General features: G+C 36.3%; 1 long non-coding RNA gene across 1 annotated transcript; it reads right to left on the bottom strand.

Moving 5' to 3' along the window:
• Window positions 1–1,291: 1,291 nt before the first annotated feature.
• On the bottom strand, window positions 1,292–3,231 carry LOC110919249. Its single transcript, XR_002581569.2, has 3 exons — window positions 3,099–3,231; window positions 2,521–2,586; window positions 1,292–1,439 (listed from the first exon to the last, which is right to left on the bottom strand). It is a non-coding gene; the product is annotated as an uncharacterized LOC110919249 (long non-coding RNA).
• Between the last annotated feature and the right edge of the window lie 12,608 nt (window positions 3,232–15,839).

Below are 15,839 nucleotides of genomic sequence, written 5' to 3' on the forward strand. Positions count from 1 at the left end.
GATTCTTAAGTCCCCAATTCTCTTTGTAAGTATAGCATCGCCACTTAGATCAGAAGAATTTCAACCACCATTGCCATTAATCAATTGTTGATCATCATCAACATCCCAAAATTTCACAAAAACCCTAACTCTGAAAGATGAGGGACATCGAATTGTGATTAGAAGCTGAATTGAGGGGTTGGTGTGTGATATAAATGGGGAATTGAAAGGGGTGAGAGGAAAATGACCATTTTACTCTCATGTGCCTCGCACATGACATATTTTAACTGAGAATTCTAACTGGGTTTGGACTAAAGGACAAAACATGCAAGATTTTGAAAGGTAATGGACACCGCCTGTCAAGTTTTGGCCTAAAGGACAGCGCCTGAAATTTGATGTAAACATAAAGGACAAAACTTGTAATTTACTCTTTAATTTTTAGTTTTAGGGTGGGAGGCGTGTTACTCGGAACCACTTCAAGTGGTATAAGCAAGGGCGGGTTGGGGTGGGTTGGTACACTGTCGCAACTGACCCAATTGCACACCTGAGTTGTGCAATCGAGTAATGGGAGGCGGTGGTGCTACAACTTGGAGCGAGTATCGTGTGAAGCCTGTTAGCGGGCAATCAACTGTTGACTTCACTATCATCGCTAAATGCCGCCAATTTAGGGCTGTGAACAACCAGAATCCACTAGGGGTCTAGAACCACCGGATAGCATAAGATTTAGATGTGTGTGTGAAGCTAATTTCTAATGGAATTATTTGTTAACCATATTTCATCAGTTTATTTAAATTTTAAGGGAAAAAATCTAAGGATAATGGATTGAGCTAGGTGAGTGCCCCTCCTATTTAGGTTGAATTACATTGTATTAGGTTCAATGAGGTGGCACAATCATATTGGCTTGTGGCGTGGGTACTTGTGGGTTGCTAGGTAAGTGCCTCCTCCACCCTTATAGTCTTTATCATAATAGAATTAAGTAAGGATGAAAATTTTGATATTGATGTCAGTATGGTATTGATATCGTATCATACTAGTATTGACCAAACATGATATTCGTTTTTCAATTTAGCGCAGTTTTGATATCAGTACTATGCGGTAGGATTCCAGTTAGGGATTTTTAATTGTATCGCATCATACTGGTATTGTCCGAACATATATAGTACGGATTCAGTTTTGGTTTTATCTGTAACACCCGTCGAATTTTACTTGAATTTAATAATAGTTTATACCATTTTTAATAAACGATGCTAATTAACAACGATTTCATAAGAGAAGTTCATAAATAGCATAACCCTTAGTCAACTAACGACTAAGTTAAAACATTTCAAAAGATGTTTAACTATTGATTACAACCCATAAACATAGTCTATTAAAGATTTAAAACATTGCGGAAGCTTGTAAGTAGTGTTCGGTTCTTCAAAATCTAGCTCGATCATCTTCCGGTTACCTTTCAACATCACCTAAGATCAAAACCATGACAAATGTTAGTTTTGATCAAGTTAAATTGGATACAAACAAGTTCCAAGAGTCAACAACCAAGAAAATAAAAAAAAAATTCCCGGAAGGGGGCGTCGCGTGACGCCAAGGCCCCTCACGTCACGCCTAGCCCCTATTTCTCAGAATGTTCATTTCTTTGATGCTGCAGATTCCCAGCTCAAATTTAACCAAGTTCCAACTTAAATTGGCCATAACTTTTGACTCGTAAGTCCGTTTTAAGTGATTCTTTTTCCTATGCCTCTGTAAATTCATTACCGACATGTCTATTACAAATTTCATATCGAAAAATTTGTTTACGGACCGAAAGACTATATGTCCATATGCAAATATTCGACCCATTCTAACTTAGCCATTTTACTACCATTTAACTAGTAAACCTAAGGCGCTTGTTACCCAAACTCCGGGGCTTATTATCACTGGCACTTCATTACCAAACCTATGGCTTCGTGCTCTTGTGACCATTTCCGCCACTTCTTTCTACTTACAATATTAATATTACAAAGTATCATTAGTCGACCCGTTTGGTCCATCTATGGAAAATCCTCCATTTTGATGACTACCGAACGACTACAAACCAATTCTTAACCTACGGATTTAAGTAACGTACATGATCGCTACAACCAACACAATTTTTATCAACAACGCATAGTTTAACAACAATTCATCAATGTAACGTATCAAGTTACATACTTGCGTAATTCATCGACATTGGTTTCTAACCATAATCACCCATTTCCGGGCTTGTCAATCTTAGCGTATCACGTCCATTCCATGGATTACGCCTTTATAACTCAATTTAAATGAGTGATGGTTCAATCACTTCAACGCTACAAGATTCGACCATTATTTGACCCGTTTGGTTATTTAATGGGAACCACCATTTTACAACATACCAAACTTGTTCTAATTAACATTTAACCCATTTACTTATCTAGTGATCTTCGTCACTTCAACTAGACATCCAAATTCATACTCTATTCTAAATTCAAGTCTATTAGTAAAAATACATAACAAATATAACGTAACAAAACCGTGGTTACGTACCTTTAGTGCACGCCCTTCAACGCGAATCGCCACCGGCTTGTCCACTCGACGCTCCGGTATCTTTTCCTATAGAGTTCAATCACGACTTGTTTTGAACTCCTTTTCAACCATATATCGCATAATTTTGTCAAATCATCACAATCATGCGTCTAACTTTAAATTTCAATTTCGAGCCTTCTTTGAGGCATTTCAACAAACACTTTAAGGGCAGAATTTTACATGATTATATAGCAAATCCCTAGCTTATCATCTAGCCCAAATTTCACATCAATCAACCCTTTTTACACAATTGTTAACTTCTAAAATCCTGAAGTCACTTTACCATTGTCAAATTACACTAGAACAACACCCAATTTCCTAGTGTTTATCAAGTTCTACAAAACCCACTTATCACCTACAATGGTGTTCATGGATTTTACTAAAATTTCACATGATTTCAACTTGTATTTGTCTAGGGTTTGTCCCTAGACTCCATATTGTTCCTAGTTCATCATAAAACAAACATGCAACCATAAAATTCAGATTTTCCCAATTTCATGAGAATTTCGAGTTGAGAGTTTTCATCAAATTTTACATACCTTGTAATCCTCTTGTGATGAGGATCAGTAATCTATGCTCAATTTTTGTTTTTGATCAGATTTGGACCTTCAATTTTGTGAATTAAGTGATGAACTAGGGCTTGGTGATGTCTCCTGGTCGCCCCATGCGTCCCATGTACGACCAGACACACTTTTGTGTGTTTGGTCCTTTATTTATTTATTTTTTTTATCTAATTAAGTTTCAGATTTTACAAGATAAGCCCCTCCACTTTTGTTTAACTTAAAGTTTGGTTGTTCTTAACCATGTTATAAGTTATTTCTAGATTTGTAGCTAACTAGGTTAAAACTCCTAGTTAGTAAATTCTTGTTTATTTATACTTTTTAATTCTAATATAAAGTTTCATATTTTCGGGGTGTTACAAGTCCACCCCCCTTAAAAAGGGTTTCGTCCCCGAAACCGAATTACGTATCAAATAAAATAGGGTAGAGACGTCGCATCTCCTTTTCGGATTCCCACGTAGTATCCAAGCCTTTCCTATGCTCCCACTTGATCTTGACTTGATCAATTTGTTTGTTTCGTAATTGCTTGAGCTTCCGATCCCAAACCTCCAATGGTCTCACCGCATAATTCAGGCTATTATCCACCTCGATATCATCGTAATGGATATAAGTTGTTCCCTCCGTTAGAAATTTCCGCAAATGCGACACGTGAAACGTGCCATGTATTCCACTCAACTCTTCCGGTAGCTCGAGGCGATAAGCCACCTTGCCAACCCTTTCGGTGATTTTAAATGGCCCGATAAACCTCGGGCTTAATTTCTCTCTTTTTCTGAATCTGATAACATCCTTTCTTGGGGAAAACTTTTAGCATAACTATATTACCTATTTCCTATCCCTTGTTCCCCCTTTTGATCGGGTTGTCTTTTGACCATTCAGTCACTAAGTCCGTCAGCATACTTACTCGACACTAGTCTTATATTGACAAGCGCTCTCCATAAGTCACAGTGTTATTTAGGCTACAACTTGTTTTATTGCCTAAACTAATTGGTCACCATTTCACCTCATACCTCGTCATTCGAGTATGCAATATTGCCGTCATCGGCCTTTTGCGTGCTTATAATTTCATATCTAGTCATTCACACTATAACGTGATTACATTCTATATTACTTTCGTGTCCGTGATCACATCACATCATGTTTAGTTTTACATCGACTATTCATTCTTAAGAATCTTTCCTCCGAATGCTTTCGGCATTAGGACCTATATTCTTTAGTACTAACCATTTTCTAGTTTCTCTCTCGGTATTTATAGGTGCTAGAACATCGTTTCTTTACTAAAACTGAATTTTAGTTTAATGTTTTTCTCTTTAATCATTGTCGACTAATCATATCAAGGAATTGACGACAAGGATTATTCTTCTGGGTTATCATTTTACGCGAGAAATCATAATTGGTTTTCCCACGCTTTATATTATCGACCCGTAGGTTCCTTTACTTAGCTTTGTAGGGTGAGACCCCCCTAGTATGTTCCATTTGTATTTGCGACCCTATGGTCATTTTGTTCCCGTAGGCCTTTACATTGTTTATAATTTGGAGGTTATGGTGATCCCATGGATCATCTTCTATTCGTTTGACCTTGACCGTAGTCTAAGGCTACATTCATTTTCTTTCGGATTATCTTTCAGACTCTATGACTTCTTATGTGTCCTTCGCGTCGGTTTATTTTACTCGCACTATTATTTGGTTTATGCCTCTATTTCCTCTCAACCCGTTACCTGGGTTCTTCATCTTAATGGTTTTAACATTCCGGTTTTATTAGTTTTCGTTTCCCTTTCCATATTCTTTTACGACCTATCACATAGGTTCAGTAATATCTCACACTTCCATTATTGGTTTCGCGCTTACTCGGAATATCAGGTATTATACTTTATTCAGTCCGTCCAGCATTGCAAGAGTCGAACATAACTATCGAAATTTCTGTTTTGTGAAATTTTATTGTCTTTTAGTCCTAACTATTAATCCGAGTCTTTTGACCTTTAATCTGCGTCACCGTCTCTTGGTTTACGCATAGATCCGTATTCCTACCCATCTATCGGGTATTTTACCGAAGTCACTATCAAAGCAGCCATTCCGGCATGTATTAAGACTTCGTTTTGATTTATTCAGTAGTGTTAGCGTATTCCGTTTACTTTTATTATTAAGCATTTTGCTTATTTGATCGTAACACCATCTTTCTGTTGTTAGCGACCCTTAGGTCTGTCTCTTTTACTAATATTTCAAAAGCCCATTTCTTGAGTTTTATTTGGTAATACCACTGTTATGGTTATACGGCTTTTGGGGTTTACTCGTTTTTATTCTAACGCTTTCATAATGTTTGTCTTACTAATTCTTTTACATATTCACCCTTATCAAGGTGATTTTTGTTCTTCCTCAGGAGGAATTTATTAATAACATGCTACTTGGGTATCTACCCATACCCGAGCTTTTAAATCCAAATTTATCGGTATTTCATTATTTACAGCAACAAATGATACATATTGTCCATTTAGTTTCTTTTTCGAGGGTATTCTTATCCAAATCTTAATCTCTTGATTCCTGACTTTAACCCTATTGTTACAATAACAAAATTAACTCATTTCATGTTATTGTTTCATATCGTTGTATGGAATTTATCCACATCGTTTGTTGACATAAACGATGTTTCTATCTGTTTCATTTGGTTTGGCTTAGTCTATAACCATGTCCTCGTCATCTATTACTATTGTAAACTCCCAGGGTTCGGGTGTTATACACTCCTCCCTATTATGACGCTTATCTTTCATTACGTTCTCGGGTTCGAGTGTGCGCGCACCCCTTCCCAATGGCAATATTTATCATGATTATTTATTTATTTTTTTTTTTACCTCGATGCTCAGCGTACAGTTTCAGCACCTCTTACAAACAATAAAACTTTTATTATTACCTCTTTCTATTTTTTTTAAAGCCTTGGTAATTTCGTTAACACTAATGTAGAATGTTAAATAAATCGATATAAAACAAACGATTTATTTACACTCGTAATAATTAAAAATTCATGCTGAAATTTAATTTACAAGAGTATACCTGAAACGACATCAGGTTCAGCTTTAGCCTCCGTGGCTGTTATATAAAACAACTTTGTCCTTGATTTCTGGGCATCAGACTTTGTGTCGGTTGTGTCCTTGGTTCCAAGCCTCTCTGGACATCTAGACTTTTTATGTCTTTGCTTACCACATGTGCCCTTGTGAATTTTTTCACAAAATCTACACTGATGTAACACACTTTTTGTAACTCCCTTCTTGGGAGCTTTATTAGACTTGGACTTCTTTACAGATCTTGGATTCATATCCAACACCCTCCTTTCTTCTATTTCTTGTAGTATGTTGTGTTTCAATCCAGCCATCATATCGTTCACCACCGGCACGATTGTGGTTTGTAATCTATCAATATACTGTGATAGACTATTTTCTAGAGCTTTTCCGACCTCCTCGGAAATCTTAGCTTTCATTTGTTCAGTCAATTGAGATGTCGAATCATCTCCGGTTACTCCAGACATTTCTTTAACTGAAACATCCATCACGATTTATCAATAATTATTTAATTCATTTCCATCTTATTATATGGAAATTTATATCACTCTCACTTAATCATAAATAATGTGTTATTCTTTTTCGGTTTGGTCAAGTATATATCTTGCCTTACCTTTCTTACTTAGTGTATTTTCCCAGGTTCGAGCGTATTTGTACACTTCTCCCATCTTTCCGTCATCTTGAAATTGAAATGTTTACACTACTTGTTAAACATTTCATTTATGACATATGCGTCATTCATTTTGATCTAGTCAAGTTCACCACTTGCTTAAACCATTTATGCTTAGTGCACTTTTCCGGGTTTGAGTGTGTAAACACGTACTTCCCGTGCATATCAATTCAAATTTCCTTTTTCTAGTATTCTAGTAAGTCTACTAAAGCAATTAATTCTTACCGGACGATCGATCAAGCTTGAACCGAACACTTTGTTGACAACCTTAAGCTCTGATTACCAACTTGTAACACCCGTCTAATTTTACTTGAATTTAATAATAGTTTATACCATTTTTAATAAACGATGCTAATTAACAACGATTTCATAAGAGAAGTTCATAAATAGCATAACCCTTAGTCAACTAACGACTAAGTTAAAACATTTCAAAAGATGTTTAACTATTGATTACAACCCATAAACATAGCCTATTAAAGATTTAAAACATTGCGGAAGCTTGTAAGTAGTGTTCGGTTCTTCAAAATCTAGCTCGATCATCTTCCGGTTACCTTTCAACATCACCTAAGATCAAAACCATGACAAATGTTAGTTTTGATCAAGTTAAATTGGATACAAACAAGTTCCAAGAGTCAACAACCAAGAAAATAAAAAAAATTCCCGGAAGGGGACGTCGCATGACGCCAAGGCCCCTCGCGTCACGCCTAGCCCCTATTTTCTCAGAATGTTCATTTCTTTGATGCTGCAGATTCCCAGCTCAAATTTAACCAAGTTCCAACTTAAATTGGCCATAACTTTTGACTCGTAAGTCTGTTTTAAGTGATTCTTTTTCCTATGCCTCTGTAAATTCATTACCGACATGTCTATTACAAATTTCATATCGAAAAATTTGTTTACGGACCGAAAGACTATATGTCCATATGCAAATATTCGACCCATTCTAACTTAGCCATTTTACTACCATTTAACTAGTAAACCTAAGGCGCTTGTTACCCAAACTCCGGGGCTTATTATCACTGGCACTTCATTACCAAACCTATGGCTTCGTGCTCTTGTGACCATTTCCGCCACTTCTTTCTACTTACAATATTAATATTACAAAGTATCATTAGTCGACCCGTTTGGTCCATCTATGGAAAATCCTCCATTTTGATGACTACCAAACGACTACAAACCAATTCTTAACCTACGGATTTAAGTAACGTACATGATCGCTACAACCAACACAATTTTTATCAACAACGCATAGTTTAACAACAATTCATCAATGTAACGTATCAAGTTACATACTTGCGTAATTCATCGACATTGGTTTCTAACCATAATCACCCATTTCCGGGCTTTTCAATCTTAGCGTATCACGTCCATTCCATGGATTGCGCCTTTATAACTCAATTTAAATGAGTGATGGTTCAATCACTTCAACGCTACAAGATTCGACCATTATTTGACCCGTTTAGTTATTTAATGGGAACCACCATTTTACAACATACCAAACTTGTTCTAATTAACATTTAACCCATTTACTTATCTAGTGATCTTCGTCACTTCAACTAGACATCCAAATTCATACTCTATTCTAAATTCAAGTCTATTAGTAAAAATACATAACAAATATAACGTAACAAAACCGTGGTTACGTACCTTTAGTGCACGCCCTTCAACGCGAATCGCCACCGGCTTGTCCACTCGACGCTCCGGTATATTTTCCTATAGAGTTCAATCATGACTTGTTTAGAACTCCTTTTCAACCATATATCGCATAATTTTGTCAAATCATCACAATCATGCGTCTAACTTTAAATTTCAATTTCGAGCCTTCTTTGAGGCATTTCAACAAACACTTTAAGGGCAGAATTTTACATGATTATATAGCAAATCCCTAGCTTATCATCTAGCCAAAATTTCACATCAATCAACCCTTTTTACACAATTGTTAACTTCTAAAATCCCGAAGTCACTTTACCATTGTCAAATTACACTAGAACAACACCCAATTTCCTAGTGTTTATCAAGTTCTACAAAACCCACTTATCACCTACAATGGTGTTCATGGATTTTACTAAAATTTCACATGATTTCAACTTGTATTTGTCTAGGGTTTGTCCCTAGACTCCATATTGTTCCTAGTTCATCATAAAACAAACATGCAACCATAAAATTCAGATTTTCCCAATTTCATGAGAATTTCGAGTTGAGAGTTTTCATCAAATTTTACATACCTTGTAATCCTCTTGTGATGAGGATCAGTAATCTATGCTCAATTTTTGTTTTTGATCAGATTAGGACCTTCAATTTTGTGAATTAAGTGATGAACTAGGGCTTGGTGATGTCTCCTGGCCGCTCCCTGCGTCCCATGTACGACCAGACACACTTTTGTGTGTTTGGTCCTTTATTTATTTATTTTTTTTATCTAATTAAGTTTCAGATTTTACGAGATAAGCCCCTCCACTTTTGTTTAACTTAAAGTTTGGTTGTTCTTAACCATGTTATAAGTTATTTCTAGACTTGTAGCTAACTAGGTTAAAACTCCTAGTTAGTAAATTCTTGTTTATTTATACTTTATAATTCTAATATAAAGTTTCATATTTTCGGGGTGTTACATTATCTAAATTTTGATATGGTACGATGGTACCGGTTTTGTACAATACAAGTACCAATCTCATCCCTAGAATTAAGTCTTGTGAAGTTTTACACTTGTGTGTCATCCTTAGACCATTCGTAATGGTTGATGCCCCCTAAGGGGCATCTTTCGCCACATCAGCATCATAACGCTCATTCAAAAAATGTGTAATTATTAACGATCGTTAATTCCCATTGAATCATTACTTTTAACTTTTTTTCTCCTAATTTGGCGTTATACTAGAAACGCCCCTCACTCTTGATGTTCGTATAACGCCTAGGGGGACAATGTTGGGGGCGATATGAAGCCCTTTCACGCCCATATAACGCTCATTACACATGGTCTTATATGAAGAGATCTTAATCAGGTTTTGTTTGCGAGTTGAGTGGTGGATGTTGAATACGACTCATGTATTAATTTGTGTCAAGGATGTCTATTGTAACTTAGACACAACTTAAATTCATATAAACTATCTCGTTTAACTTGTTTATCTAAAGGAGTCAAATAGGTTGAATATTAGTCACCAAGCTGTAAAGGTGTTATAAACGAATTGATGGGTTGTAATAAAACGGGTTAAACGAGTTGACGGGTTCACAAATCTCTTTAAATGAGTTAACTGGTCAACATGTTTAATTAAATAGGTTAAATATGTTAAACTAAACACCATCTATTTAATTAAGGATGCTAAACATTTAATTATGTTTGCTAACATTAGTAGTTGGATTAACATGGTGAAAATAAAAACAACTTATAAAAAAGGTGAGTAGGTAAGAAACTAAGGTTTGGACACCATTCTTAGCTAATTTGTTATTTTTTTTATAATGTAGTGATAAAAAGGCATCGAAGGCGTTAATTTAAACTCATTAAATTGGGCAACAAAATTAACCATGTTTAAGCTAGCAACAAACTATGCATGTGCCCACGAGGTACAATTATAAATATATGCGATCATATTGATAAAGTAGTAAAGAGGGTTTAAGGATGGATTTATTGAGTTGGAAGTTTTGACCTATTTAGTCACCCTAATAATGATTGGTCACTGATTAGGATATAGTCTTTTTTTTAACGGTAATTTGGATTACTGACGGACCATTGAAGTATAATCATGCCGTCAGGGTAACCACCCGATCATATCCATCTTCACTAGAATATAATGTCTATACACCAATTCAGGAGGAAACCCAATAAATCAGGGTAACCACCCGATCATATCCATCTGCACTAGACTATAATGTCTATATACCAATTCAGGAGTAAACCCAATAAATCTGGAAAAAAAAAACCCAACAAATTTGGATCACTAACGGACCATTGGAGTATCATCGTGCCACCAGGGTAACCACCTGATCATATCCATCTGCACTAGACTATAATGTCTATACACCAATTTAGGAGGAAACCCAATAAATCAGAGTAACCACCCGATCATATCCATCTGCACTAGACTATAATGTCCATACACCAATTCAGGAGGAAACACAATAAATCTGGGAAAAACACCCTTGTGGGAATCGAACTCAGGACCTAATGGTCACTAAGCTTTATCCCACCTCCAAGATGTCACTAGACTATAATGTCATGGGCAATTAGGATATAGTATTTAACTAGTTTAAGAACCCGCGAGCTTCGCGGGTTGGTAAAAGAAAATTTCTTCGTTAATACCGCTGACATTAAATATTATGATTTTATACCCGGTAAAAGACAACCGAATATATTACTTTACGACGACAAATTGAAATACATGAATATGCAACGATCACAATTCTTTGAAAATCTCTTTATAAACCACTTAAGAGCCGAATATCAAACCTATACTATACCATAAATTTTTAAGAATGTTTTTAATAAAAAAAAAACAAATAATTTTTTTATAAAACTTTGTTAAAACTATAAATAATCATACAAAAAAAATGTAAAAAAACTTTACAATACGAAGAGTATAAAGGCCCATACGAGGCTTATACGAAGGGATCTATACAAACAATGTAGACCTATACGAGGCGTATAGGTCCAACACGTTCGACAAGATCTGACACGCATCAGTTTTGTAATAAATTAAAAAGGTTATATGACCCGTCTAGCTCTATACGAGTCATGTTAATAGTGTTAAAACAAGAGAAAGAGTGTCTCAATAATAAAATAATAAGTCCCTACTGAAATTGCTCGTAATATGAATTGGCAATAATACCATTCATTTAACCTGTCTGACTTAACTGAGTTTTAATTTTTGGACTGAAGTGGCATGTTTCTAGTACGTCATGCATTTTTGAAAATTTGACTGAAATGGCAAAAATGAACAAAACACAGGGACGAAAATGGCAGCTAACTCTAATCAAAATAATGTGAAAGAAATAAAATAGATGATAAAAGAGAAAAGGAAAACAAAAAAATAAATGTTTTCTGATTGGTTTGTTAAGATTAAGCTTTGACCAATCTTCCTTTATTGAATGAGTCCAGCTTATTTTACATGTGATCCCTGTCCTCTTCAGCCCTGCTTCATGCTACAGCGATAGTGACAATCCATGGATATCCCAGATTTTCCGCTCCTTCATAAATTATATTTATAACACTTCATTTCCTTCCCAACTTCCCACATTACACCAAATAAAACTCTCATTTATAAACAAGTAAAATACTTGTTTAGTGTCGTTCAAAAAAAAATATCTGTTTAGTACCCATTGTTAAGAATTTCTATTAAATAATTAAATAAAATGATAAAAAGTATGATTTGGGAATTTGGATAGATAGCGGACTCTTTTAGTGTTTTACCTCAGTTCAAAACAAAACCCTAAATCGCTCTCTCTCATTTCACAGCCGACACCCCACAGATTCCGTCGTCCAGTTTCTATCCACCGTCAGTTGCATCGACGACGAAGTTTTGTTCAGCAGGTGAGAACGACCAATTTTATCGATTATATGAATTTAATAGACTTACAGTTGTTTCACAATATTAGTTGAATGCTTAAAGTTGTTGTGTTAATGATTTCAGTATCGAGCTCCACTCTACAATGATATGGAGCTGCACTCTGCAAAGAAACGCATACAACTTTTTAAGAAACTAATATGTGGTACAAGTGGACTACACTACTTTCATAAAGAAAAGGTAAACACAAGTTAGTTGTTTTACTTTTTAAGTGGTTATTATGATTTGGTTTAACATGTAGCGATGTAATTAATTCTAGTTGTTTCATTGTTTTTAGATGCTCCACATTCATAATAACAGACATAAAATTGCTAGGTCGGTTGAACGGTTCGGATCGTAAGATTAGCTTGTAACAATCATCTTCTTCAATTTGGTCGCTGCAAGTAAGTTACCGTCCACCGGAAAATTTCGTTTTCGTCAACCGCATTTCATTTTTCACCTATACTCAGGGGCATCCTAACATTTACTTAAGCTATCTCCGATAAATCAAATGAAGACTAAAAAAATTGCACTTCGTCACAAAAAGCATAGGGGTATCCCGTGCAAACCCTCGTCCACACATAGATCCGTACCTACTTGAATATTGGTTGAAAGTTATCAAACATCCTTTAATTAATTTCTCTTTCTTTGTATATAGTTTTTTTTTTGTTTTTTTGGGTTCTTAAATTTTCTTTGATCAAACTTAATGATGTTCTTTATTCTTCGGGGAGATTTTAATAATATAAATTAATAATCATATATCCTTTGACGTTCTGTTTCAATCTTGATGTTTGAATGATTCACAAACAAGGAGAGTACGATTCCAAGTTTCTGAAACCGGATGAGATCAAGGCCCTACATTGATGCTAACAGTATTTAATTTTACAGGGTACCCGAGTATACGTGCACGGTTGGCAACTACTTTGAAAAAGTGTGGGACCAGCTTGACACACCTTACTGTATGTGTTATGCAGTGGCACAAATGGTGACCATTCTATATCATATGCATAGACCAGAAGAGTGCAAAAGTCTGATTTTATCACCTCAAACTTTTCTTAATCTTGGTTGTCAATATGTAGATAGACTTAGAGTCTTTCTTACTGAAAGCTAGTATGAACTATATGACATTGAAGCTCAACCATTCCATTATCTCCGCGTGAAAAAACCCGAATCATTAGCCAAGTCCGACAAACCATACTTGATCAAAGACTTGGCGATATATCGTACAAAGGAAACAATCTTGAAAGTCATTATAAGTAATTTTCGTGAAGGTGGGCCATAATACCCGATTCTAGGGGAATGCAACATGCATGGACTTACAACTGCTAAGGCGGCGGATACAATTTCGGAGAAACCGTTTATTAGAAAAGAGCCTCGACTGAAAAAGAATTATCCCCTTGATCATTTTGTGCTCATCACGGGAATCTATGTTGCATTTGTGAATCCTACACGCGTTAATGTATAGTTGAGAAACTCGTGGGGCGATTGGGGATTTAAAGGAACTGCAAGGGTCGGGAATGACTTTTTCGAAGAGGCTTATGTACAATGTCACACCCCCAAAATCCACACGCGGAGTATCACCGCTTGGAGGCGTGACATGACCAGGATCAAGCCACCAATCATATTAAACATTGTAAGTATTAAATAAAGTTTAGCCCATCAATATAAAAGGTGTTCAAAACAAAACATAGTTAAGTGTTTAGCGGAAGCATAATTGTGAAAACCCAAACATAAGTAAAAATTCAAAATGTCATAATGTTTTAACATGGCATCCACTGTCCATGTCCCACAACGACCGCGCCTCCCTGTGCAAGCTCCATGAATACCTATCGACCTGCAAGGCATGTAACAGAGAGTCAACAACAAAGTTGAGCGAGTTCACAGTTGGTTGTTCAGTTAATGTGTTCGTTTCATAAATCGTAAGTTCGTTTCATAACCATGCGTTACTTAGTATTCTTGTTTCCCAAATCTTTACGTTATAGTGGGGGCTTCCCATGTTGTATGTGATAGACTAGTTGTATCCATAAGTGTTCTTCCCAAACCAAGAACAGAAGTACGTACGAGGTTTACGTAGGTTTTACGTATATGCCCTTCGCAACCTGAGGACAGTGGTACGTGTGAGATTTACGTAGGTTTTACGTAAGTGCCCTTCGCAACCTGAGGACAGTGGTAAGTACATGTTTACGTAGGTTTTACGTAAGTGCCCTTCGCTATCCGAGGATGATGGTAAGTAGTCTAGTGGTGGTGAAAGTTCGAGTAGTTGTTCAATCCCATTCCCAACCCACCGGGGAATCCCATGCCTTAGAAAGAGTGTGAACTCACCTTGGTTTGCTCGGCAGATACACGAAAAGGTTACTTGAGTTATATGGGGTCAACCACGTCCTAACATGGTTACCATACGAGTCAGGTTTTGGTTTTAAGTAATGCACATAAGTTTTACACATAACCTAACAGGTTACAACACGTAATGATCATGACAAACACGTATTGTCACGTTAAGAGTCCCAACATGACATTTTCATACTTGTGCGACCTGAAAGAATAGCCCAATGCATAGGCGGCCCAACCTATTGTGCGATCAGCATGACTTGTATGATCCACAATGGGTTGTGCGATTCAATCATACCCGGCCCAAAACAAATAGAAAGCCCAATCAAACATACTCGACCCAAGTAACAGCAAACGTTGGTCTTGTGCGGTCCGGATGGACTTGTGCGATCCGAATAACTTGTGCGACTGGGTTTTGGGCTTTAAGGCCCAACTGTATAAAAGTCCAAATGGTTTGTGTGTGGCCCAAGCCTTGTGCGATCGGCACTGTCTTGTGCGATCCACAAGGTCTTGTGCGATCATGCAAGCTCTAGTTATACATTGCTGCCTTATGTGTTTGTACCTATCTTGTGCGACTGCACTTGTGCGTCTGGCACTTGTGCGATTAGTCTCCTTGTGCGATCAGATCAGATCTCGTGTGATCTGATCTTGTGCGAGTGGTAGCTTATGTGATTAGATTAGGTCATTAACTTCCTAAAAATCATGCAATCGGTTACTAATTCCAAATCAATTCATTTGACCAAATTAACAGTTTCCATCCATACAATTCTCGATCAAACAAGGGTTTTTAGCATCGAATCTCTATGAACCCTAATCAAATACAAAACATAACAACCATTATAGCATTAATCCGGCTCATGTTCTTGATTTCTAGCATACATCCCAACATGACAACACAATAATTCATCCCTACATAAACATATCACATCCAATTAACATGCATCCGATTCAAGATAATCATCAACTCTAAATCGGTTAAAACACCCTACACAAGTGAGTCGATCTACATGAACAACCCTAGTGATTTATAATCATAAGCAATCATATATCATTCTCTAAATCATTATGTAAAACATGTAAGCCAACATATCAACAATCATACAATCAAAGTAATACACTAACCGATTAGGGAGTAGAACAAGGATGATCC

The sequence above is a fragment of the Helianthus annuus genome, chromosome 2 (genome assembly GCF_002127325.2).
Source record: "Helianthus annuus cultivar XRQ/B chromosome 2, HanXRQr2.0-SUNRISE, whole genome shotgun sequence".
NCBI classification, from domain to species: Eukaryota; Viridiplantae; Streptophyta; class Magnoliopsida; order Asterales; family Asteraceae; genus Helianthus; species Helianthus annuus.